We start from the raw sequence: 26887 nt of genomic DNA, 5'->3' as shown, positions 1-26887 counted from the left end.
GACACCTGGGAAACAGGTGATCACACGCACCTGAGTAGTTCAGAGGGCCCTGGTAGAGGGAAGTCTGGGGCCTGGAGTCACTACCCAGCTGCACTGGGATGTCAGGGAGAGCTTCTTCATGGAGAAGGAGATTTTTCAGCTGTCTCAGGAAAGAACAAGACTTATCCACACAAAGAAAGACAGAAGGGTGTCCAGGCAGCCCCAAGCGGTCCTGCCTCCGCTGGGTCATCTCTCCCCTTTGAGACTGGCTAGATCAGGTGACTTCTAAAAGAATCCAATATGGTAAAGTGACGAGGTGTCCTCTCAGAGCCCTTGCTATTGATAAATAACTGTGCCATGTGGTGGGCAGGACCATGGAGGGGTTATATAGCAAAGAACCTGTATCTCTTATAACCAGCAAAGAGCTGACACCTGCCGACAGCATGTGAATGACTTTGGAAGTGGGTCTTTACCTGTGTGGGCCTTAGAATTGTGGCAGCCCATGTGGGCATCAGGACATCAACACTTTCATGGAAGCCTTGGGAGAGACCCTGGCCATAGGCACTCTGCTAAGCTGTGCCTCATTTCTTAACCCACAGAAATGGTGAAAGAATCGATGCTTGTTGTTTTAAGCTACTAAAACCTGAAATAATTTGTTTTCTATAGTACATAATATGTGTCATCTATGAGCCAGACAGTGGGCCTTCACCAGAATCTGCCAGTGCCTCAGTCTTAGATTTCCCCAGCACGCGGAACTGCAAGAAATAAATTTCTGTTGCTCTATAAGCTGCCAAGTTTATGGTCTTTGCCAGAGCATCCAGAATAGACTGAGGATGTATGACAGGTAGACAATATCGGTAACTGAACAACTAAGTTCTTTCTATAGGAGACATACAGCCTACAAACCTGGGACACAAAGGGAAGAAATCCTTTCGTGGAGGTAAGCAGAGTCGAGAAAACCTCACAGAAAAGCCCCGTACCATGTTTCCACATGAAGAGTCGTTAGTCACTCTCCCCATACCCCCCTACCCCCACCCTGACTCCACCCCACAGTCCTTGGTCCTGCAGAGTGAAGAGGGGCAGGCAGTGACATGTCTACTTTGTGAGATGGAAGAGGAAACTGAGCCTAAGGAGATGGACGGCGTTTACTGTCCCTGCTCCAGGCTGCTCGGGGGCGGTACCCTCCCGTCACCCAGGCGGGGAGCTCGCTCTGCAGGCTGCTTCTCTGGCAGGGGAGACATCTGAGGAAGGGGAGGGCATGGGTGGTGTGCTCAGGCTGCAGACCTCGGCTCAGCTTTCCGATAAGCTTTGATTGTCATGAAGTAGACATTCTGAGAACCCAATTTTTACCACCAGGTGTCATTTCTAAATTGGTTCCAAACCTTGGAAGAGAAAAAATGGGGGGTATGTTTTCCTGGCCCTCTAGAACTACAATGAGATGGGTGGCAGAGCAAGGGGAACGGTGTAAATCAACACACACCGAGGCAGGTGAATGGACAGAATGTGTCCAGGGAATTCCAGGAAGGAAAGCTGTCCATTTGGTGAGAACCCAGAGGCAACACCTGAGAGAGGCACAGAATTAGCCTGGAAAGGTGGCCTGAGGGGACCCGGGCACCAAGCTAGGAGCTTTGAACCTGATTTGAGAGGTAAGGCAGAGCCACGGGGGTGTCTGGTCAGGAGAGTGGCGCACACTCATTCAGTCAAGGAGCATTGATTTTACAGCCACTGTTCACCCAGCACTGGGGTAATCTCAGAGGGAGATGTCCAGGAAACCATAAAAGTTAAACCCTATGACAAATGAAGTCACTGACTAATCAGAGGACAGAGGAGGAGGAAGCTGAGCCTGGACCTTGGGAGACTGCATAGGAATAGGAAGGAAACATATTGAAAATAACACAGGGGAAGGAATAGTGATTTGAAATGTTCTGGCAATTAAAAAGAAAAATCTCATAGGAGGGCCAGAACACTCGATAGCGTCAAATGCCCTTGATATACAGCAGGGCTATGCTATTGACTCTTAGGAGTGGATGGAAAAACAGACCCCAAAGGCAGGCCTTCCCATTGTGTGCTCTGGTGGTATGCCTCTGGGGGGTTCAGTGTGAGCACCTGTGTCCTGCAAACTTAGAGGCAATTACCTCTGCATATCATTCACCTAACAGACAGAGGCTGCCCCTGATAGCAGGAAGGACGGAGGCCGCAGAGACAGCACACACACCTGCGTTACATCTTCCTTCAACGGGTCCTGCTTAAATGGGAGAAGTGGCAAATAAAATCTTTCTGCTGAGAAAAATGACATCAAGTAGGAACCATGTCTTACTCTATTTGATTTGATGTTGTATAGGGAGCTATAAGAAAGATAATGTATTCCTGTAGATTCTGTATTTTTAATTTGCAATTAAGCTCCCTTCAGAATCCATGATCTGAAATAGTTATGGAAATGTATTAACATTCTAAATGCACTTTCAGCCTCCTACTGGCTGCTAAGGATTCGAGTTTATAAGAATATTAACTGAGTATTTCACAGTCTGTCTTCTCATATTTCTAAGATTTTTGTCCAAAATACCATCACTGGATGCTTTGGAAAGCTTCTTTCCAAAAAGAATTTTTGAGTCCTTTAGACATGGAAGAAAGGCTTCCTCCAACAGAAAAAAATGTTGACCTGTGGGTCCTTCCAAATATTTCATGATTTATTATTATTATTATTATTATTTTGGTGGTCATAATGCTTTCTAATTTTTGCTTGCATAATATAGTGAGAAAATCATTTGATTTTGTGAGTTTATTTTTCTTTAAAATAACAGCAGAATACAACTTATGTTTGCAGTAGGCAGAATAATGGTTCCCCTAAGATGTTGATGTCCAAATCCCTGAAACCTGTGAATATATTACCTTACATGGCACAAGAGACCTTGCCGATGTGATTACAGTAAGGATCTTGAGGTGAGAGATTATAATGGATTAATTGAGTGGGCCTAATATAAACACGAGGGTCCCTATAAGTGAAGCAGGAAGGTCAGAGCAACGTGAGATGAGAAGGACTGGACCAGCCATTTCTACTGTGAAAGTGGAAGAAGGTGCCCCCCAAACCAAGGAGGGCAAGAGGCCTCCCCATGTCAGCCAGAAACTGCTTCTTTTTTAGAGCCTCCTTGACTTTAACCCAGTGAGACCCACCACAGACTTCCAACTCCCCAAACTGTAAAATAATAAATAAATTTGTATTGCTTTCAAGCCACTGCATTAGTGATAATTTGTTAGAACATCTATAGGAGAACGAGGACGTGGGAAGTCTGACGCTGAAACAGAAGCACAGCCACTAAGGTTGGAAACAGCTGCCTGTGTTTCTTCAATGCTGACTGTTTAGGGGTTTATGAAATTTATGAAAATAGGTGAGAGAACACGCCATGCAAATCTGCCCACAGAAAGACCTGGAAGAAGGTTTCTGGTCTAGAAAAACATCAGCCTTGACCGAGGAGTTTGGCCTACCATCTGTGTGTGTGTGTGTGTGTGTGTGTGCGCGGGTGCACACGTGTGTGTATGCTGGGCTATATCCAGTATATGTTCATTCCATCTTTAATTATGATATACTAAAGCTATAAAATAGACGTTTTTATCTTTCAATTTTATGTGCTTAATTCAATAGTAGCCTCCAAGAATGAAATTTGTTTGCAATAAATTAACAGATGCTACATATGTGTACTTAACAAAAGAGATAGAAAATGTATCAAAACAATAATGGTTATTTCTAGATGGTGACGCAATGGGTAGTTATTCTTTTTTTCTTTTTTAACTTTTTCCACATTACAAATCTCATCTTCATAAATACATTTTTTTAAAAAAGAGTATATATTAGCATTTTTTCATATCTTTTTGTAAGACAGTAAAATGAGTGGAAATAAAACTACCTGATAGTTCTGTTTCATGTTATCTGAGATGTTTTGTAAGTCCCTTTAAGGACTTGCAATCATAAACTTCTGGGACATGAACAAAACATTCTAATGAAGAAAGGCCCATGTGGTGCTAACAGAGGACCCCTCATTTCATGCCGTGCTCTTACTTACACCTTCCCAAAGGAATCTGAGCTCCTGCTGATGGTTTTTCTGGTTTATCTGTTGCTTTCTACAGTTGACTAACACTGGTGTCGCACATTTTTAGAAATGACGTTTCTGAGATCAGTGTCTGGATCTCCCGTGCTCGGTCTGAACTTTCTCTCCCACATCTGCCCACATTTGCCACTTGTCACAAGGTCCGTGTGTGGATGCCTTTCTCTGAGTACTTACCACCCACGGTTGAGTGGGGAAAATGTGACAAGAACGTCCCCCTGCTAACCAGGGGGAGTATTTCATACGTGGGGACATTTTCAGTCACCCCCCCAAGGCTCCTCCTTCCATGAATGCTGCTCTGAAGCATCAAGAATAACTCCGTGGAAACACGACGGGCTGTAGAACTGAACCACGGCTCGTCTCCGAGGGCCCGCGGGAGAGTGAACCTTAAACTTGAAAGTCTTGGCCAGAGGGAGGAGAGACTTTACTTACTTGTCCTTGGTTTAAACTAAAGTATGATCTCTTTGTTACTACCACCATCCAAGGCTTCTAGGAAACACTGAATGAATGGTATCGAAAAAGACATTTAGAAAAAGAGACGCGCCTTGCTCATTTTATAATAAAAGTACACAGAATTGTTGAAACAATTCAAGTGAAATGTTGATATATGTCTGTACTTAGACAAACACTAAATTCTACAACATACATAATGTCAACAGGGGAAAATACCATTTGTCATTGTAGATACCAATAAATAAATATTTTGCTCCAGAATACCAAAGAATTTATTCAAAAAGTCACTTAATACTCTTGGTGCGGTGGCTCACATCTGTAATCCCAGAACTCTGAGAGGCTGAGGCAGGTGGATCACCTGAGCTCATGAGTTCCAGATCAGCCTGAGCAAGAGCGAGACCTTGTCTCTAAAAAATAGCCAGGCATTGTGACAGGTGCCTGTAGTCCCAGCTGCTTGGGAGGCTGAGGCAAGAGAATCGCTTAAGCCCAATAGTTTGAGGTTGCTGTGAGCTGTGATGCCATCTCACTCTACCAAGGGTGACAAAGTGAGACTCTGTCTCAAAAAAAGTCACTGAATAAAAGCACAGTGCAAAAAAAAAAGAACAACTCTTTGTAAATATTGTCAGAACTTGTCTCACAATTTCCTTCTTTAATCTCAGAAAGACTGACTTAATATCTTAAATTCATTATATCTTGAGGTCCTCTGAATAAAAAATGCTTGTGGGCTGAACCTAGCTAGATAGTGGACATAGATGACTAGAAAGGAGAAAACGCCTGAAATTAAAGGCTTTACGAACTACAGATTTGTGTGCCTTATTTTTCATTTTCAATTTTACGATATTATGGCTAAAACTAATGCTACTAATAAAACACACAGACGTGTTTATATAAACACATGCACATACAAAGGCAAGCCACAGGGAGAAAGGTCAGTGCAGGAGGGTCGGAGAGCAGTCACTGGCTCCAGCAGGGCTGCTTCAACCCAAGCAGGCCGCGGGAAGCTGGATTTACAAATAAACTTTAAATGTGGTTTGCTTCTCTGGCACTTGTAAGCGGAATTTTAATATTGGTCCCTGATAATGTTTTGCAATTAACCAGCATTTTAACACCGAACTAAGCAATAAATTAATTCTTTAACACTTTTTTAATTGAAAAGATTTAGAGAAAGCTAATTAATTTGTGAACTGTACACAGTGAGTCACTGAGTCTATGATTAATTTTGTCTACTTTTTGTTCGACACATGAATAGCTTTTTAAAAAGTACCAAATGTATAATTAGTAGTAGCTAATTTTATCAATCAGCAGTAGCTAATTTTTATCAACCGCTGCACAAATATGTGTGCATTTTTCACAATTGCATTATAAGAGTTTTGTTACACGTTCTCCTAGCATTTCAAACAATTTCCAATCTTGTGTTGCCTCATCTCGATTTGGTAAATCTCCTGTTCCTGCTGTAATAGCAACAGTAGAATCACACTTTAATTTTCCAAGAAGTGATTTGAGGGAATTCATTTTACGATCTATATTTAAGTTTTACATAGTACTTTGGTTTTTTATTTCTTTTTTTCATTATAAGCATACCATCTCGTAACTACTATTTTATTACAATCCCTCAATATTTTTCAACTGGAAATCTATTGAATTAGCCTTTTGTATTGCTCATTTCAGCCCCTTTTCTCCAGATTAGAGTTCTTTTTTTTTTTTTTTTGGTGGTTTTTGGCCAGGGCTGGGTTTGAACCCTCCACCTCTGGCATATGGGACCGGCACCCTACTCCTTGAGCCACAGGCGCCACCCCAGATTAGAGTTCTTGATGTACCCAGCACAAATAAATAAATTTATTTCATCCCACCAAAATTATTAGGTGCCTACTAAGATTCTGAACACTATTTTAGATGCCGGGGAGACAACAGTAAACACAACAGGCAGCAAACATCTCTGAACTCACATAATTGGCCTTCAGATGGACTTAGACACATAATAAGCAAATGAATAAGTGAACTGCATAGTACATGGAGGTCACTACGAAAGTTTTTAGACAGACTGTGTTATAGCCCACTTTTTCACTTCAAAGAAACAAGAGTCGACAACATCCTTTGTGATTCAGCTGTGCAAGTTTTAAGTGATCGATGTTCCTGGGAAAACTTCATTTGTTTCCATACTCTCAGATTTGACATTTCTTGATATCTGTATATCTTGAAACTTCCATAATTCCCATGTGTTAGAAAGTGATCAGTGTTATGAGGAAGATAATAAGACAGGAAAGCAAAGGAGGCCTGAAGTCGGGTGGTTACTATTTTACACGTGGTTGTCAAGGAAAGTCCTCCCGAGAACGGGACGTCTGACCCAGGGGAGGTGATGGAACTTGCTATCAGGTAGGTATGTTGGGGACACAGCACACGTACGTAATAACCCTGAGAAGTGAACATTCACCTGTTCCTGGAACAGCAGAAATCCAGTATGGGGAAGGTGAGTGAGTCACTGAGGGTGCAGACAATGGGCAGGGCAGCCAAAGCTGAGAGAGAGAAGGATAATTCACAGTCTTGGAGGAGGGAATCTTTGAGAAGTTGACGGTATCTGGGATGCTTGTTTTAACAACAGGACCATGCAGGCTGCTGGGATGAGAACACACTGAACGTGGCAAGGGTGACAATGGGTAGACCGGTCGGGAGGCTGCTGAGAAAACAGGCAAAGCCTGGTGGTCTCTGAGCCAGAGCAGCAGCAATGGGAGGGGAAGAACAGAGCCGGCTGACAGGCCAGACGCGGGGCGTGAGTGCACGCAGGCAGCCGGGATGGGTCTGGCCGCTGCAACTGGATGGGCGGCCAGCTCTCTTCTCCACATCCGCTGTGGAGAATTCCTCACCGGATTTGGATGGTCGGCCAGCTCTCTTCTCCACATCCACTGTGGAGAATTCCTCACTGGATTACATGATCTTCTTTACAGCCCTATGGTATCTCAATTCTTTTAAGATCAAATATCACTTTCTCAGAATCTTAAACTAATTAACCTCCTGCTATCTAAACACCCCATTAAACTAAACCCCTGGGGCATATGGCTAGGTTCATTCTGTTCCTTTGTCCTGATTAAAATAGTTTTCAAGCTTTTACATAAAGCTTTCTAATTTAAGATTGAGAACTATGTGTATACATAACAGATCTTTTCAAAGTAGATTGAAGTTTTTCACTTCTAAAAAATTCAAATCCTAAAATGTATACATGTGTTAACATATAAAATTACATTTACTTTATATTATATAAAATACATTTATTTTACATAAATATAATAAAGAAATCATAATTAAAATACAAGTAAAAATTTCTCTACATCCATGTGTGTCGGTATATAATACCTGTACCTGTATACACTATCACATTCTATACCTTCACTTATCAAAAAAATTATAACCTAGTAAAAGGGATAAATGAAGAAGTATACAATAGACCCTCCACAGCTGACCACCTTCCTACGTTGACCGCCTCCTTAAGGTGGCCTGATTTTCACAGACCAGACATGTACCACATGTTCTCAATGGAAGTTCCTTGTGTTGACCACCTCTGCATGTTGACCATTTGGTTACGGAGCCTTGGGTGGTCAACTTGGTCAACTTACAGAAGTTCCCCTGTATCGTCTCATAGTGTATTTGGTGCTGAATACAACATTAAGATTATGCTTCTGGAGATATACTAGCAAAGCCTACTCTCGTTGGCTATTTTTTTCTCATTCATTTAATGCAAGGATATCATTTAATAACATGTGATATTTTTCTTTAAAAGGGGTAAAGTTTGCTTCAGTAGATTTATATTTTTTTTTGCACTCACCCTCAGAAGAGAGCTGAACCAGTCAAAGCACTCTCTACCTCTGATGCAGGCAGCTGAGGGTTGGCCCGCAGATGAAAGCTAGCAAGGATTATGTGATTTCTAAAACAGAAAAATCTAAGTCTGGTCATTGTCTTGGCTGATAATTTCTTTAAGAATGCAAATCCTGAGGGGTGCAGGTTAGAAAATTTGTCTTAACCAAGGCCACACATTTATTCACAATGCACTTACCGTGCTTCTGTTATTTGGGGGAGAGGCATTAGGTAGAAAAAGACAATGCCAGCGTCCTTCCTTGAGGTCGTTACAGTCCATTTGCGTATTTGGACAAATTAATAAGTACAACAACGAGTAGAGATTTAAAATGTAGTAAAACTTAGCATCTAGTCTTTCATTCCTATTTAATTTCTCTTTACAACAACATTTTATAAAGGAAAGCAAGTTTATCACTTTTTATAAAGTAATGTACTTCATTTGACTTCAACTAAGATAACATAAAAAATACTTAACAATATTAAAATAGTTTGTAATCTCATCACTGGGCAAACAGTACCTTTAAAAATTATGATATAGCATCTTGTGATTTTTCTTTATTTATATTTTAATTTTAGGTATTTTAATTTTAAATTTATTTATTTTTTCAGTTAGAGTGGGTTTCCTAGGTTTTCTATCCCAAACAATACAGCTCTGCTCCCTAACTTTAGGTAGTTTCTTAGTATGCCATTAGGTCATCATTCATTTTACCACAAAACTATTGGTTGATGTTCAAATATTTTCCTGATTTTCATCATTAAAACTATGGAGAGATGAAAAGCATATACAAATCTTATAAACACGTCTCATTATTTGCTTGTTATACAATTCTAAAACTGAAATTGTTGGCCAAAGGCCATGCATATTCAAGTTAAAAATATTGACTTCTGGAAGATATATAGATCTTGATAGAACTTGATTTAAATTCAATTTATGGTTGTTTAAATGAAAATAAAATTTTTTATCTTTCCTAACAATTAATGACTTTAAATAAGATAAAGTATTGTGAATCTCTTTGTGATATTTTCAAGATTTTCTTACTACTTTGATACTGAGTTATGGAAAAAATACTGTATGAAGGTTGAATATGGTTAGGTTTTAGAACATGTCTGGTTCCCTGTGACCTGAACTCTAGATTGTCTAACTTAAGGCCAAAACCATAGCACCAGGCACTGTTGTATGGACATCTGATTTTTACATATACAATTTTCTTATCTTGCTAATGTGAATATTTAGGACGGAAAATTTTTTCTTTTTCGTTTCTTTTTTCTCTTGTGAGACACAGTCTTGCTCTGTCTTCCAGGCTCAGCATCAGCCTAATTCACAGCATGCTCAAACTCCTGGGTTCAAGCAATCCTCTCGTCTCAGCTTCCCAAGCACCTAGTACTACAGGCACCTGCCGCAATGCCCACCTATTTTTTTCTACCTTTCGTAGAAATGGGATCTCACTATGTTGCTCAGGCTGGTCTGAAACTCCTGAGCTCAGGGTATCTTCCCAGCTTAGCCTCCCAGAGTCCTAGGATTATAGACGTGAGCCACTGTGCCTGGCCAGGACTGATGGTTTTGATGTATACTAACAAGATAGAATTCTCTCTTTCAAGAAAAGTACTTCCTGGTTCAAAAACTATGTCACAGAAGAACATGTTTATAAATGGAAGTGTGGACATTTTGATGCTATAGCATTAGTAACACACATGTGGTTGCATTTGAGTCCTGTGGGTACAGCTACGGGAAGAATCTGCATAAGGCATGTGCCACCTTTTAGGATATAATGTGCGTTAAGTGGTGTCCTGTAATTTTTGTTATCCATCTCCTACTATTTTCTTCAATCAAAAAACTGCACTTATTAAGACTTTTCCAAGAGAATGCTGTGCACTATAATGCTTTGACCACAGTAATTACATACATCAGGAGGCTACTGAGTGTGGTTAAAAACAAACAAAAATCACTTTTATTTAGGTTTACAAACATCCGTACCTCCCATTATACAAAGGACTTTTAGACACTTGTCTGTATTCACGTAAGATCAAAGAAAATAGGTTAGGTCCTATCTAGGGAGAACTGGTGCAGGATGAACATAAGAAATAAAAGGTTGTCTGGTACCCAACATAGTAATTTATCTCTGATCCTTGTCATTTTGCTGCAAAGAGCTTTCCATGGGCACAGTGACTAAGTGTGATTTGATGCTCTAAATACTCCTATTAAGTGCTTTGGGGAGCAATGAGTCTGTTTTTAACCTCTCTTTCTCTATTTCTTGCTGATAAAAGTAAAAAAAAAATCATATATATCAGGCAGGCCTGGTTTAGAAACATTCTGTACACATAAAAAAATTCACCACATGATACCAGCTCTTGGATAAAACTCATTAACTTACTATTAGAAAGTTTCTAAATTACTTCCTAGTTTTATTACAAAATACAAAAAAAAAATGTTGTTTTAAAGGATAATTAGCCTTTTCATTAAAAAAAGAAACCAGCTTAAGGATGAAAAAAATCCCTTGCTTAAAGAAATGAAGAATTAAGTAGTGAAACTGTTATTCTATGAATTCTTGGCGCTGGTGTTATTCTAAATAGTGTATGAAGATCAGAACAAAAAGGAAAATCTATGAGGTAGGGTTTTAGGAGTGACAGGTTGGTAGTTATGATATACAAGATTTGTCACCTTTTGTCACTAACATGAAAAAGGTGCCCAGAGGGGTGAAAAACTATAAAAGACAGGAGTTGTCTACGCATAACAAACAGAACATGCCGGCTCTTATTTGGTTTTGTATGAGGACAATGGGAAATATGTCTCCTCTACAATTTTTTCTAAGTATAGGAATGTTTATCCAGGAAATTTTAAATTTAGAAACTAAATGACGCTCCAAAAAAATAATTTACAAATATCAGTATATGTCATTTAATAATTTACTAAATCTTTTGTAAAATACACATTAATAGCCATACTATTTGGAAATTATGAATTAATAATTCCAAATTTAGGAGTGTTACTTATAAACAGTTAAATCAATATTTTTGAGATTTTTTTCTTTTAATCCCTTCTGTATTGACATCAGCTGTAATTTTACTTTTTGGGACTTGTTTTTCTTGAAATTATTAGTAGTAATCACAAACATGGTCAGTGTAAAAAGCAAAGAATCTGAAATGAACGATTCAAAATGTGGGCTCTCTCACATTTCACCTGCCTTCTATCCCCATGGCTGTGGTGGAAGGACCCTGAGGGATTCCCTTTCTTTCTGAAGACCCTTGGTAGTACGTTATGTGCAGGGACCTCCTTCCTGACCATGTCCCGTGTCCTGGTGAGGGTTAGGTAACGGACAGTCTTGATCACAGGCAATGGAAAGCCTGCGTGGCTGGTGGCTGAAATAACACTGCAGGGATATGGTGGGGCAGAGAGTCAATTCGCTCTGTAGAAGAACACTAAATAGCATGCATTTCAGTTGTAAAAGTCTGGTGAACTTGACATCAAGGCGGAGAGAGAATTAGAACAAGTAGAACCCCAGAGAAGCTCCACCGTTTGACTGGATGGACAGGATAGCAGACAGAGCATACTGCCCACTCAACATGGGATGAGTCACCTGCCTTAGAATCTTCCAGGAAACTCATTAAAATTCAGATTCCATGACTCTGTTACAGGCTTCATAAATCAGAAACTCTTGGGATGGTGCCCAGGACCCTGCACTTTTTTTTTTTTTTATTGCTGTTTTTGGCCAGGGCTGGGTTTGAACCATCCACCTCCAACCTATGGGGCCGGTACCCTATCCCTTTGAGCCATAGGCACCACCCCAGACCCTGCACTTTTATAGAATTACTCAGGTAACCCTCAAATAAACTATTACTTAAGAATCACTAGTTTAGAGAAAATAAGACAAAAACCAGACAGATATATAATTGGTGGATTCGCTGGTAGTATCCAAGTTCAGTGACTAATGCTCAAAAACGTCTTCCCTTCAGTTCCTAGAAGTATCCTGGGATTAACCTCCAGAAGAAATAATCTGCAGCGAAAATCTCAAATGCAACATAATAGGGTAGAAGCTCCTATTAAAGGCTAGCATTTTTTATGGCTGAATAGTGTTCCGTGGTAGACATAAATCACAGCTTATTATACCATTCATGAGTGGATTTTCAGGTGGGTTGATTTAAAAAAAAGGCTAGCATTACAAGCAAGAAAATAAGGAGAATGCAGCTGAGAACCTAGTCTTTCCTTTGGCAACTAGATGGAAGCCAGCTTAGTATAACTGACAGGGACAGTGACAGAGACTGACTTCCTTTGGTACCAAAGAATTCCAAATATGTGACTGATATCAGACTCTCTATCAATACAGATTAGAGAGGAAAAAGGCAGTGAAGTCAAGGGACAGAGATAAAGAATGTTGCAAGTTTAACCCAAGATCAGCTGTTTTCCTTCAAGCAAAAAGTCGTACAATAAGCAGTATGGCGGGTGTCAGGCTTAATGTGCGTGAAATCCCCATTCATTTCATGACAAGCATTTGTAAAATGCACAGCAATTGTCTTGCTGCTTGGAAATTAAGGATTAATAATTAACTTTTTGAATGTCTACTGCATCAGTCCTGTCCTATGACTTGACATGAGAAGTCAGATAAGAAGTTTATTTTTATTTTTATTTTTTCAGTTATTTATTTTTTTTGGCCAGGGCTGGGTTTGAACCCACAACCTCTGGTATATGGGGCCGGCGCCCTACTCCTCTGAGTCACAGGCACCACCCAAATAAGAAGTTTTTTTTTTTTTTTTTTTCACATGAAGAAACAAATACTCAATAATCTCATGCTGCTTTTTCTTTGACAAGGTCCTGAATCTGACTTGGGATGACAGAATGTTTTCTGCAATAAATGAGTTGGAGCTAAGCAATGAACGTATCAAGGTTAATTAAAGAGGAGAGAAAGAGAAAGATTTGCATTTGATGCAGAGACTTGTAGCAAACATCGCAACATGCTCAGAACACCTGTTGCAAAAGGGAAGAGAGTAGAAGTGAAACTTCAGAGACAGTCAGGAACTAGATCATGCAGTGTTGTGTGAGATTAGTTTAATCACATTTCTATTGAAGCTTTGGAGACTTTTTAAAGGGTTTTAACTTGAGAAGTCTGGCATCACATTCTCACTTTTGCAGACATGTGAAGGATAAACTGAAGGCCCTAAAATAAGGAGTTGGGACGTTTCTGTAGCTGCTCACATGTGAGGACAGGCTGCGTGGAGGCACGGCTCTGGAGAGGAGTGTGGTTTAAGAATGGTATTCCAGATTCAGAACATGCTGAACTTGGGGCCTGATCAGAAGGGAGGTGGGTACAACTTTGGCTTCAGTGGCTGTGTTTTTTAATACACCATTTTCCTTTATTAAATGCAGAAGGGAAGGCAAGTCTGGGTGACACGTGGGAAGGGATAAGTTGACTTTCAACTTGCAAAGCTTGTTAGAGGGATGTGACATGTAGGATGTGGAGATGTTGGTTAACTCACTGAATATTCATCATAATTCTACCGCGCTGGGCCCTCTCCATTAGAACATTTAATGGCTCCAGTGGAATGTTCTAGAGGAAGGAATCTTCACTATATACAGAGAAACTGAAGCCACTGTTAGAGGCACAGATGGTGAGTAGTTGAAGGGCAATGCTGGAGAGCACCCCTATCTAAGCCTGAGGTGACAGAGAGCCAAGGAGTGTACCCCAGAGGCCAGGTCTGAACAAAACTGAACCCAGAGGAAGAGCCGTCAGAGCCTAGAGAATAAAAACTGCTTCTATGAGGGAAGCAACTATACAAAATATAGATGTCCTGTTTATATAAACTTACATACATCATCACCAATTTATCAGCAGAGAAGTAGCTGAAGGAAGGAAGATCCGGTCCTGCGGGAAGGCTGGGGCCAAGTTGAGGAGGTGACCAGCACAGCCCTGCAGGGGTGTGTGGGGGGAGCTCAGGTTGCCTTGTTGGGTCCACGAGGACTCTTGTGAGAAAGAGTCACTGTTTCTAAACACTCCTAGTCTGTCTCCACACTCCCTGCATTCTAATTTGACATTCCTTAAAGTGGCCCTTGCTCAGTGGCTTCTGTTCAGCAGCAAGTGTGAATGAATGTTTGGTGTCCGAGGCTCTCTGGAGAGGTCTGGCAGCAGAGTGGAGAGAGGTGACGTGCGGTCCCTGGGAAACCTGCGCCTTCTGTTTGAGGGTCTGCTCTAGGTGTGGCAATCAGCATACGCTTCATATGCATTTTAAATTATTTTTATTTTTTCTCTTAAAAGACATGGAAGTAAAACTCAACACAAGTCAAGCCGTTTGGATGGAGAGCAGAGGGTGGGTAATGCACAACTACCCGGCACAGGCCACACCACCTGGGGAAGGGTGCGCCGTAACTGACTCAATCTGTACAGAAGCCAATTCTGTAACCAAAATGTGTGCACACCCATAATAGTCTGAAATAAATACATTTTAACTAAAGCAAGAACTTGCAAGGCCTTTTCATTACACAGGAAAGAGAAATAAAAAACCAGACAGGCCAAGTCATCAGCCTCGGGCTCCACCCATGACAAGTGGATGAGACACGAGTTGAGGCTGGAACCCCTGCTCTGACTATGGCTGCGTTCATTCTCCTCAAAAAGTACCAAAGGAAGGAAGGCGGGGTGAACACTTTTGACAAGTTGAGGGGGCTGAAAATCAGTTTGGTCTAATGAGTTTTTTCTGCTGTAGCTAAGGGGAAAAACAAAGACTGTGGATAAGGCTGGTGGGCCAGGCAGCTCAGCCCCCAAACCCAGCTTTATATCACTTGGTCCCACAAGTCTGTGGTCCCCGAGCCCTGTAGGAAAGATGGCCACATGGCAGGGGCTGAGTGGCAGCGGGCAAGGGAAGCTCCATTTGTCTTTCCAGCCGCTCCACCATTGGCATGTCCCAAGCTCTGTCTCCTGTCCCTTCAGCAGTGGTTTTGGCATTAGAGTCCCACAGGGGTGGGAACCCTACCATGATCAGTGCATGTCAGAGACCTAGACTGTGCTGTGCACCCCCCAGGGGAATTGAACATCTCCACCACCCCCGGGGGAAAACTGTCTGCCATGAAACCAGTCCCTGGTGCCAAAAAGCTTGGGGACCACTGCCACAAGTCACACCTTCACAACATCTAATAGAATTTTACAGGACACCATTTTTAAAGGTGAAATGATTGAATAGCAGCTGCTGGAAGAGAGTGTTAAACTTTAGAATCTTAAAGGATCTGCAACTTTTGCCAAGGATCGCCCTGTTCCATTATGGAGGAGTCTTAGGATATCCCAGTGCCTGGACATGTCTGTAATCATTTTGACTGCTTTTATCACAAAGAAAGAAAGTTTTAATCAGAAGGTAGATGACGGCACCTCAGAGAAGAAACAAACGGTTTGGTCTTTATCTAACAGTTGTTCACCCCCGTCCACTGTAATGGAAAGTGATGCTTGGCCCAGTTCTCACAAGGCTGCTCCTTGACAGGGGAGGAATTAATGCCACATGCCTTTTATGAGAACTGATCCACACCCCTTTGACTCTGATCTTTCTGGACCTGCAAACGATCCATTTGTTAACTCAAACTTTCCCCAAAAGGCATTACAGGGAAGAGGTAGCAATGAAAAAGCTTTTACTGGGTATTAGTTTTATGTCTATTATGACCTATAACTCTACAGGTTACAAAATACTTTATGGTAGCTGGAACTAGAGGGTTTTAAGGTCATTTGTTTGGGGATCTATAGCATTCCATAAAAAAAAAAAGCTAGAAAAGAGAGTAATATTAAGAAAACATACATTTATTCCTTTTAAGTAAATCTCTTTGCTCTTTTGCATTGTTGCTATCCCTTAAATCCTCCCAGATTTACAACTGGGTGTTGATAATTGCTGGAAATAGGCATGGATTTTGCAGAATAATTGGCTCTATTTTAAGACACACTTTAGTGTGTATATTCCACAGTGTGGCCATAAAGTAATAAAATAGATTTTTGCATGTTGCCATTAGAAATCATTCTCATTATTTTTAGTCACACATTGTGTATATGTTTGAGCATGGCAACATTTTGTAGTTTGAAGGTCTTTTGTAGTTTTTAGAAGTTATAAAATAGTAGAATGAATTACTTTGAATTTAGTCATTTTGCACTGGGCAAATATTGATTTCTTTCCCAACACCTTTAATTTCTAATGGAGCTTGAAATTAACTTTGGATTTTAATTCTATTTTATTCTGGGTTTGTACATCAGGGCCATTAATAATGTCAGCAGAGTGCTGAGAGGACCGATTCAGAGGCAGGAGCCCACAGCGAGCTTTGCAGCATTTGAATCTCCATCCGTCACAGAAAGGGGAGTTTCTGTGTGGGGGTGCAAATCACATTAGTATTTTATGACCAAGCAATCAAGTGAAAAACATCATCCCGTCAAGGTTCAGCCTCAGATCACTGTGCAGTTTGCATTGCTGCTGCACATGGGTGTGTGTGATTTAATCAGATCCAAACGGTCAGGTGGGCAAAGGACAGATATCCACCAACAAAAGAATCCTGGAAAACCGGCTCTTTGGTTCACAAGGGACTAGTCTACATTGTTAAGGAAAAGAAAAAATATGTATGTGTATAGTTTGTGCATATATATTATGTGAATATAATTATACTGTAAGTATAGATCATAAATTTTAAAATAATACAAGTAGTCTTTTTCCAAGGTTTCAAAACTTTCTTAATGATATTATATTGTCTCCATAAAATGGGGTGACTGTAGTAGTCATTAGTCGGGGGAGGAGGGGCTGGTCAGTCTACAGGATGTGGCTACGAGGACGGCTAATATCAAACCGACTTCTCAGGACTACTTCCCAAAACAGACTCTAGGCTCGAGGAATTTTTGGAGCTCTGAGAGTTGGAGCAGCCATGCCAGCAATTTGTACTTAGAAATTTCTCACAGTAGACAGTGAATGAGTTTAAATTTTGGCTCTGTCTTGTACTTTGAACCACAGCTTTTAATATGTATGATGGAATAATAATATCTTACAAGAAATAGTGAAGAACGTAAAGTTTAATACTTAATGTAAGTCCCTATCCATTCTCATTAATGTTCTTTTAATCTATAGTGCTTGTTCAAAATTAAACATTTAATTAACAAAGACTGATTACAGTTTTTGTTAAAAAAAAAAAAAAAGAAAAAGAAACACCAAAACCCATAAAACGTAAAAACAGTTAACCTAGGTCCCATGACCCACACAATTCAGGGAGAAAGACTTGTGAGTAAAGCATTAGGAAAAAAACCAAACAACAACAACAACAAAAAAAACCTAAGTGGATAACACCTAGAGAAATCATAGAAATGCAATTGCTATGAAAAAAAATTTTTTTAAAGCAATTAAAAAATTAATTAAAGAATTACTTTAAGCTTGAGTGACCAAAAAAGATTTCACAAACTAGAAAGAGAATGTGAAGTCCAGCATGCAGAGGGTAGTCTGAATGTGGTGAAGTGGGGAGAGGGATGAGTTTTGGGGGATGGGGGAGGCAGGAAAGCAGCCGGGGACACATGGAGCTGTGTGCAGTGATATGTGTGCACGTGGTGAAGTGGGGAGAAGAGTGTCCCACAGAAACTCATATCCACTCGGAACCTCACAGTTGCATGAGGATATCTGCAGATGGGATTTTGCGAATGTAATTTGTTATGTTGTACCCATGCCACCTGTAAGAAAAACTTGGACCCCACTTCAGGTATAAATCAGATGGTGATTTGTTACACCTGTGCAGGGGGGCGCTGCCCTAAAGGGGAAACGGCCCTGAAATGAGGAGCAGGCTGATTTTTATACTGTTTTTGTGCTGTGTTGGCAGGCAAGCAAGTGAGCACAGAAGCAGAACGTGACGGTCAGCTCAGGCCGGGGTTATAGTTACAGAAGCAGAATGTGACCATTAGCTCAGGGCAGAGTTACAGTCAGGGGGCTACAGAGTGGCAGTTGGCATGGGGACAGCTTGGGAGACTCAGTAGCTTGGGAAAGCATTCACCATTGTTTTACTTATGGCTAGGAGTTTTGGGAACTCAGGGAACTTCCTTATTCTATTCTGAAACCTGTTCCCAGATTTTGCTGGGGGAGAATGGGGGGGGGGTTTGAGACGTGCAAGGACTCAGGCTGAGACAGTTAGGGGCCTTTAGGGGTCTTTTTGCTAGGTCGGTTATTACAGTTATGATGAATACATAACAGCTTAATGTGGACCCTATATCAAATGTCTGTGGTTTTTATAAAAGAACAGCGAGAAAGATTCCTAAGCAGAGACACAGAGATCTAGAAACACATGCAAAGAAGGGGGATGAGGTTAAAGAGACGCGTGCACAAGGCCACGAAAGCCAAAAATTACTGGCAACCACGAGAAGGTAAGAAGAGTCCAGGAAGGATATTTTCTAGAAATTTCAGGAGAAGTCTGGCCTGGCTACCATCTTGATTTTGGACTCTAAACTCTAAAACTGTGAAAGAATAACCTTCTGTTGTTTTAACCAGAAAGACGGTGGTCTTTTTGTGGGGGGAGAGGGGCTACCCTAGAAAACAAACACCCTGAGCATGCCATGCCCTAGGGTGGTTTTCAAGGAGAAGTGCAGAGAGTACCTCCCCTTTAAACATTGCTTTCCCACACTGTTTCCATCATGAATAAAGGAGCATAAAGTCAAGTCCTTGCCTCACATATAATATTTCCCCAAAGTCAGTTGTGCCTTGCAATTCAGAAGTTAGACACCCTTCCTTCCCTCCCACCCCCTCTGTGAACTTCTCCTCCTTCTCTCCTCACTGCTTACGTCCTCCTCGTTCATTTGAAAGGTAGCAAGTAGATAGCCACAGACTTGGGTCGAAATTTGGGAAACGGGTGGCTGCAGACCCCCAGGTAAGAACACTGTGAGGGGGTGGCATTTCAGAGCACCTACCTCTTCATGTTTTAGATAAAATCTCCAGGCTTCATACACCATTACATCAGTATTTCAAGAATTTTTTTTTTTTTTGAGACAGAGTCTCACTTTGTCGCCCTCAGTAGAGTGCCGCGTAATCACAGCTCCAGCAACCTGGGCTTAGGCGATTCCCTTGCCTCAGCCTCCTAAGTAGCTGAGACTACAGGTGACTGCCACAATGCCTGGAGAGGGAGGCATTTTTTGCAGTTTGGCCAGGGCCGGGTTCAAACCCGCCACCCTCAGTATATTAGGCTGACACCTGACCCACTGAGCCACAGGCACCACCCACCTGGCTATTTTTTTTTGTTATTGTTGTTGCAGTTTGGCCTGGGCCGGGTTCAAACCTGCCACTTTCAGTATATGGGGCCAATGTCCCACTCACTGAGCCACAGGTGCCACCCAGTATTTTAAGATGTTAATACCCACTGAACTACCTTCCTTGAAGCTTGTACATTTAGTCTTAATTTTTTAAGTCTACAGAAAACAAGCTCATTCCCCCAGCCATCCAAATTCTAATTACTGCATATTCAAAAAGCAAAAGGTTTCTCAAAAATTCAAGTATGATTTATCCACTGGGATTCCTCATTTTAAAAGTACAATGAAAACAGTTTTCTTAAAGTACCCAGCAGAGAGACTGCTGGAATCTAAATGATCCCAGCATGACAATTATAGTTTGTGAAGATTAAATTTGGGTTTTTTTTTTTTTTATCACCTCATGTGAAATTGATGTTAATCAAGTGTCAAAGTGAGTCCATTCTTTGGATAAGTAACCACATGTAATGGATTTAAGGCCAGATATTCGTTTATTTCATCCGAAGATAGCCGGCGCTGAGAAGCATGGGTGATGGCAGGTGAGAGCAAGAAGCCCCACTTTGAATGCAACCTGAAATCCGAATTTAAAGCCCCTTAGAATTTCTTACAGTAAATACATTACTCAGGCTTAGACTAACATTCTTCTATACTCAAGGCATCTCAAGGTCTAATTTATACGAACAAAGGATGTAGGGAAATGTTTTTTTCTATTCATAAACATTCTTCTTTGATTACTAATAGGAATTCAGATGCTTCCCAATGGTTTCTCTTTTGTACTATGTCACCCTGTGAATCATTTCATAGCATTATTTTTGCTTCTAAAATATGTGTTAGCCCCCAAATCTAGTTTAGGCTGTAGAAATGAAGCTTAGTAATAATGATCTCTATTGACTGGAACTGTGGCAATGACACGGTGGGAAAGCAAAAGTTGCAAGACAGAGGTGATGATAATTCTCTTTTTCTCTAGTAATAGTGGAAAAGATGCCCTCAGCAGTGGGTCTAGCAATGATCACAGAAGAGAAGGACTCTTTCCACTCTGTGCATCTCTGCAGCCTGTCTCTGACAGGGTTTCCACCCCCAGTCCCTGCTCCCCTCTGCGCCCTTTGGGATGACCACCCTCGTGGCTAATCACAGCCACATGGTCATCTGCAAAGAGAGACTTTTTAAAATAACTTCCCCATCAAATGCTGTAACACGGAGTGGTAGGTACACCCACTAACAGTGGGGCAGCAAGTGCTGCTGCCTGGAGTCTCCCACCTGCCCTACTCAAGGATGTCTAATAAACATACAATTCTAATCTTTTTCTCCTGGAATGGCCATGCCATGAGACAGTGCAAATCCTCATTATGGAGAATCTCTTCTCTGCTGAAGTTCAGGACACTTTATTTTCTTCTCTCATGTAGCTTAATTAAGTTAAATTTAGAGAGTTATACGGGGGATAGGGGAGTGAGACCTTTTGGAAAATGAATTAACAAAGTTTATTCTGTTCACATAGCTTTGAATAGTTTAGGAAATTATAGGAGACTCTATCCGGCCAGGTAAAGCTCAAGTTTTATTAATTCAGAAATTCTATGGCTATGCCTCTCAAACCTTAAAGAAGCCTTAATATGCTGTCAGAGTAGGGATGTGTTTTCCATTCAATACTTGAATATTCTGTAACTTCAGCAACAGAGAGCCATTTGGTAGAAAACACACAAAGGCTTTTCTAGAACTCCAAATTCCACTGCAGTCGTGTGAATGGAAAGAATTTCTCTCTCCACAGCCAAAAACTTAGACATGTTTCTTTCTCCAATCCAAATGGATGGCTTCCTTCGGCTCTATCCAGCAAAACGTTGATCACATGACTTGGCAAGCAAGACGTGTTTAATTGATATTGCAACAGGCTCAGATTATGGCAGGGTGTTATTATATTAGAGCATTTTGATGCCTGCTAATGAGTGATGACAGCGATTTTGCAGTTGCCAGCACTGGCATTTGGTGCTGCCATCTGGGACTGTAAGAAAGGTCTTTAAAGTGTAGGGGAGGCATGTTTTTCAGACAGGAGTTACCACAGGCAAGTTTGAAACAAAATTGTATGGGGTCGAGGGACTATAAACCATGGGCTCTTTTCATCTATTTACTTGGAAATAAGACCTTATTTATTGATCAAATTCATATCCATCTATAATATTTTGCTCTTACTTGGCTAAATTGGAAGATATTCAAATTAAATATTTCACTAAAATTTGAGAGAAGTGAAAGGTGAAAATACCCGAAGAGTCAAGTATCAAGATTTTCATGGAAACTTCTCTACATCACAGGAGAAACTTTTGCTTATTAATGTTTGTTAATCGCCTTCATCAAATACAACAAGAAAAGTTTATTAAGGCGGATGGACAATCATATTCCAGGTTTCAAAAATCAGAACCAGATTTTTCTCAGCATCCTTTTGCCAGGAAGGAGAGGAAACGAGGGAGAGAAGAATGACACAGCAGCAGCAGCAGCAGCAGCAGCAGTGAGAATGCAGAGTGTTTTGCCACCAGGATTTTGTGAAACTAAAAATAATAATAATAATAATTAAGAAACTGGGAAGTGATAATTTATTCTTTAGATTTCCTTTTCATGAATGATGAAGAACAATGAGATTCCATAGGAGAAGTGTTTTTGGGAGGAATGTTTTCAGGGAGAGAGATATTGAGCATGGAAACCCAGGTACCTTGATTTTGGAAGATCGGAATGTGACACAACTGGTTCACAGCTACAAGAGATCTTGAAGGGAGGAAGCTCCTCCTTCTGCCAGACTTAGGGTAATAATTGCCAAGTAATATTAAAATTAGTTTTGCTACCTATGAGAACACAAAAAGCTACACAGTTGGGGTGCACTGCACTGGGGCAGAATCAGTTCTATCACATCCAGTGAAAGAAATGTTGCAGTTGAAGAAACAACATCAGATCATTCTAATATTCTAAATTTCAAAAATGATCTCGAAACACTGGTTAGTAGCCTGACCAGTCCTACTTACGTCAGAAATAATTAAAAGCCAGTAGTCTGTTATGGGAAAACTTTAGTATTACTTATGATATTTTTAATTTTTGTTGTTGGGGATTAATCAAGGGTACAAAGAACCAGGTTACATTGATTGCATTTGTTTAGGTAAAGTCCGTCTTATAATTGTCTCCTCCCCCAAAAGGTGTGTCACACACCCTAACCCCCCACGCTCCTCCCTCCTTCCCTCTCTCTACTCTCCTCCCCCAACTGTGTACTAGGTCATTAATTGTCCTCATATCAGAATTGAGTACATAGGATTCTTGCTTCTCCACTCTTGTGATGCTTTACTAAGAATAATGTGTTCCACGTCCATCCAGGTTAATACAAAAGATGTCAAGTCTCCATCTTTTTTAGTGGTTGAATAGTATTCCATGGTGTACATATACCACAGCTTGTTAATCCATTCCTGGGTTGGTGGACATTTAGGCTGTTTCCACATTTTGGAAATTACAAATTGAGCTGTGATAAACAGTCTAGTGCAAGTGTCCTACCGTAAAAGGATTTTTTCTTTCTTTATTTTTTTACTCTAAAAGATTTGTTTTGTGTTAAAAAAAAAAAAGAATGATGAAGAATCACATCTGATGTCATCCTTCATGCTCAGCTAACTCAATCCACCCACTCAACCCCAAACTTGCTGTTCCTTTGATAGGACTAATCTCTTCATTGTATTACACTTATCACCACAGATGTCAGTTACTGAGAACCGACAATGTTCAGACACCGTGCTCGACATTTCACACATCACTGTACCCTTCACAAAATATGGGCAGGTGTATACTCTCATTCTTGTTTTATTAACAAAGAAACAGGACAGGGGTATTCTAGTAAACCAGCTCTATTAAAAGTGTCTTGATCTGCAGAGTTTACCAATTTCCACGGTGTAAATTCTCCAACCATGACCTGGTTCAAGCTACCAAGGTTTACCAAGCTTAGAGAGCCAGCTCACAACATTTCTCAATATTTAACAATTAGTTCTGTTTCTCTGCAGAACACTGAAAGGAACTTAGCTCAGAGTTTGGTTCCTCAACTTCCCCCATATGGGTTCACACTGTTCTTTCTCTCACGTTCCACATACCGGCCTTCACACCAGTTTGGTGCATAAACATCCATTATCTTCAAATGTTATATTAATGTTTCGTGATTATCTACCCTCTTCCCCTTTTAAACTACCTTCTCTAATTCATAAAGAAAAGGGCTCTTGTCTACACTTCCATGCTCACGGGTGTGGCTACATACAAAATAGACATGATATTATTGAACAAATTAAAACTGTCTATATACTGGAAATAATTCTATACACAACTTTTGTAAAGCCAAAGACTTACGATGGCAAATTAGTGACTAATATCATTATGAATGCAAAATAATTTGGGAGAAGTTGAAGGGATCAAAGGAGGTACATATATTCTTCTAGCTCTAATTCTCCTTTCCTGTTTTTTGAGTAGATATGTGGAACATGACAAAAGTTTTGAGACAGACGGTGTTATGGTCCACAATTTTCACTTCTAAGAAACATAGTTGACAGACTCCTTCCCGTGAAAGTTTCAACTTGCTTGACAACAGGCTCTAGTTGCTGGGAGGGCTTCATTTGTTTCCAACTCTATGAATTTTATGTATATGATTCTTGATTTTTGTGTATCTCAAAATGTTGATAGTGACACACCTATGAACCTGGAGTTCCTTCCTTATCTTCACATTAACTTTTCTTCCTCTATTCTCTTTCCCGCAACCCAACATCACAATTGTATAGAAATGAGTATTTTCCATTTCTTTCCCTCTTCACTCTGAACCTTGGATAAGACTTTCACTGGGATTCAAACCACAGGGGAGTTTAATGAAAAATGCCAGCTCCCTCCAGACCTGGCCCTGGCATTTTATAGCTCCAGAGAAGTTCACAGGATCACAGCATGTTTCTGCCGCACACCGCTCTTCAATATGCATTTGCAGTTCAACTTTTTTGCAAAGGCTCAAAGAGAAAGACATATTTTTGAAAACTATTGAAAGAGTCTTTGTAAAACTGAAATTAAATCCTTTCTTTTCTATATTTAATCTTAGTCATCCTTCCAAAGCAAGGCATAAAAGAAGGGATTAGTTTGAAATTTAGGCTGCCTTAGAAATATAAAGGTCCTTGGGCTGTGTTTCTCCAAATGACCTGCACTATTTTAATCCAATGCAATTTATTTGGTTGTAGCTGAAAGATAGAACCTTTAAATCCCCTTCCAATACTTTTTTCCATCTTCCTTTATTTGTTGGTGGCAGATGAATATGCCAGTGAAACAGCTGCTGGGATGATTGTTTCTTTTTGTAATAAGTATGATTTCAGGAAGTGACACCACTTGCCACTGTTTCCCTTTCCCCCTAAGCTTTAGCTCTGGTGAGAAAGTGAGCTTCTCCTCTACAGGGCACATACAACGCCCTGGGTTTATTACTATTTTAATGGCATTTATCCTGTTGAAAGCTGCATTTTCTACCTAGCGTGGGACATCTTCCTCACCCTGATTTCTTCCTGTCCATTTAGTAAGAAAAAAAATACCCAAAAGTAATAAAGCAAAGAAATCATTTGAAAATAGAACCTGAAAGGCTAAAATAATTACTTAAAATCACAAAACATTTGTAGCAAAACATTAAATGATTTTGTTTTGTTTTTCCCCATGTATCTATATTTACCCATATTTTATAAAGATGGAGAGTCCAAATCTAAAAGGTAAGTAGACAGGAAAATATGTTCATAGTTCATAATCTCAGTGAGCTAGAGCTGTGGAAAGCATTAAAGTTTTAAGGACTTTTATTTTTAATGAAACTATACTCTCTTTTGATGGGGGCTATTGAATGCTGCATCCTGTATCCATGCCCTCTGGCATTTTCTACCCCACACTCCAGTGTCTAGCCTGTAAGTTCATTGGTGTTAACATAAAGATGAATAAAAAATGAATACATGATGGGTGACCCTAAGTGTTCTGTGGTCCTGCAGTTGTATCTTTTAGCCAGCCTTGATTACCAGGACACAGACACAATGAGCATTTCAAGTATGCCACAGTGTTAGAATCGAATAGGAGGTAAACTTGGAAAAATCTGCTAGTTACTCAGCACAAAGAAGCACAAGCTGGCTACTTAGTGCCCCGTATCCAGATTAGAAAGGGCAAATTTACCCTATGTATAGAAATCAGCCAGTGTAGCCATTATATCTGCTAATAAAGCCTTTTATCTTTCCAGTGAGCATTTGTTTAAATATTGAAATACCCTATAATTGTTTCCTTGAGAATCACAGATAGAAAGATATAGTCTGTCTATGGAATGGACACTCTATCAGTGCCCAGTGTCCTTATGTGACTTATAATCAGAGAAAAGTTTGGTTGGCTATTTGCTTGAAGCATAGTGGCATAAGACGTTCTTAAAAATTAAGATATTTTCTAAATTTATAAAGTATGTTAATGGACAATCTCAATCCTAAAAACACAAAGCCAAGATAGTACCATCAGGGTGGAGGCTGGGAGGATGAGGGGAGACAGGGAGGAAGAGGATTCAATCTAACACTTTTCCTTTTACTGTTGTCAGTCACCTGGGGCATGTAGTGGAGGAGCTGGCTTTACTCTCCAGGTATGAAATGCCACACCAATGCAACAAGAATGTTTAAGAAAAACAGGATTTATAAGGTAGTGAAGACAGTCATTGTTTAGAACTAGGACTGTTCAGATGATGGTGAAATAAAGTTTGCCATACGACCTGAGAATCTGAGGATTTGACATTTAATTTCAAACCCTAAATGTTTTTCCTTCTTCATAATTTCCTTACAGAAATGATGTGTGTATAATATTACATGATAAATCAAAGGGTCATTGTGTTAACTCATTCGAATTTTGCACCAAGTTTAAAGTAAACTGTTTTGTCATGCACTACTCCATCCGTATCTTACCACACCTGTATCTATTTTAGAGTAGCTCAGGGGTCAGCACAGTAACAACTGCACCTATGACCCAAGATACCAGGTTGTTGCCATGTATTCTCACAAGTTAGTATAATGAATGGCATGTTTTAACATGGAACAGGGTTCACCTGAAAGATCAATTGAAATGTGTAGACTTGTTGGCCAATATACTGAATTCCTCCATATAATTTCTCATCATAATTTTACACCTCTTGTGGTGGTTTTTTTCTATTATTACTGGCAGCACCATCTCTGCTTTCATTAATCCAGGTTTTATTCTTTATTCTCTCTGTTTATTTCTTCCCAGTTAGCTTTACTCTCTCTTTACAGTTGTGAAGATTTT

General features: G+C 40.2%; 1 protein-coding gene across 1 annotated transcript in view; it reads right to left on the bottom strand.

Moving 5' to 3' along the window:
• Positions 1-26887, bottom strand: part of CNTNAP2 (contactin associated protein 2) — a 1471582-nt gene that overhangs the window by 846167 nt on the left and 598528 nt on the right. The gene's annotated exons all lie outside the window — the stretch shown is intronic.

The sequence above is a fragment of the Nycticebus coucang genome, chromosome 11 (genome assembly GCF_027406575.1).
Source record: "Nycticebus coucang isolate mNycCou1 chromosome 11, mNycCou1.pri, whole genome shotgun sequence".
Taxonomy (NCBI): domain Eukaryota; kingdom Metazoa; phylum Chordata; class Mammalia; order Primates; family Lorisidae; genus Nycticebus; species Nycticebus coucang.
This window is presented reverse-complemented; position numbering and strand designations above follow the sequence as displayed.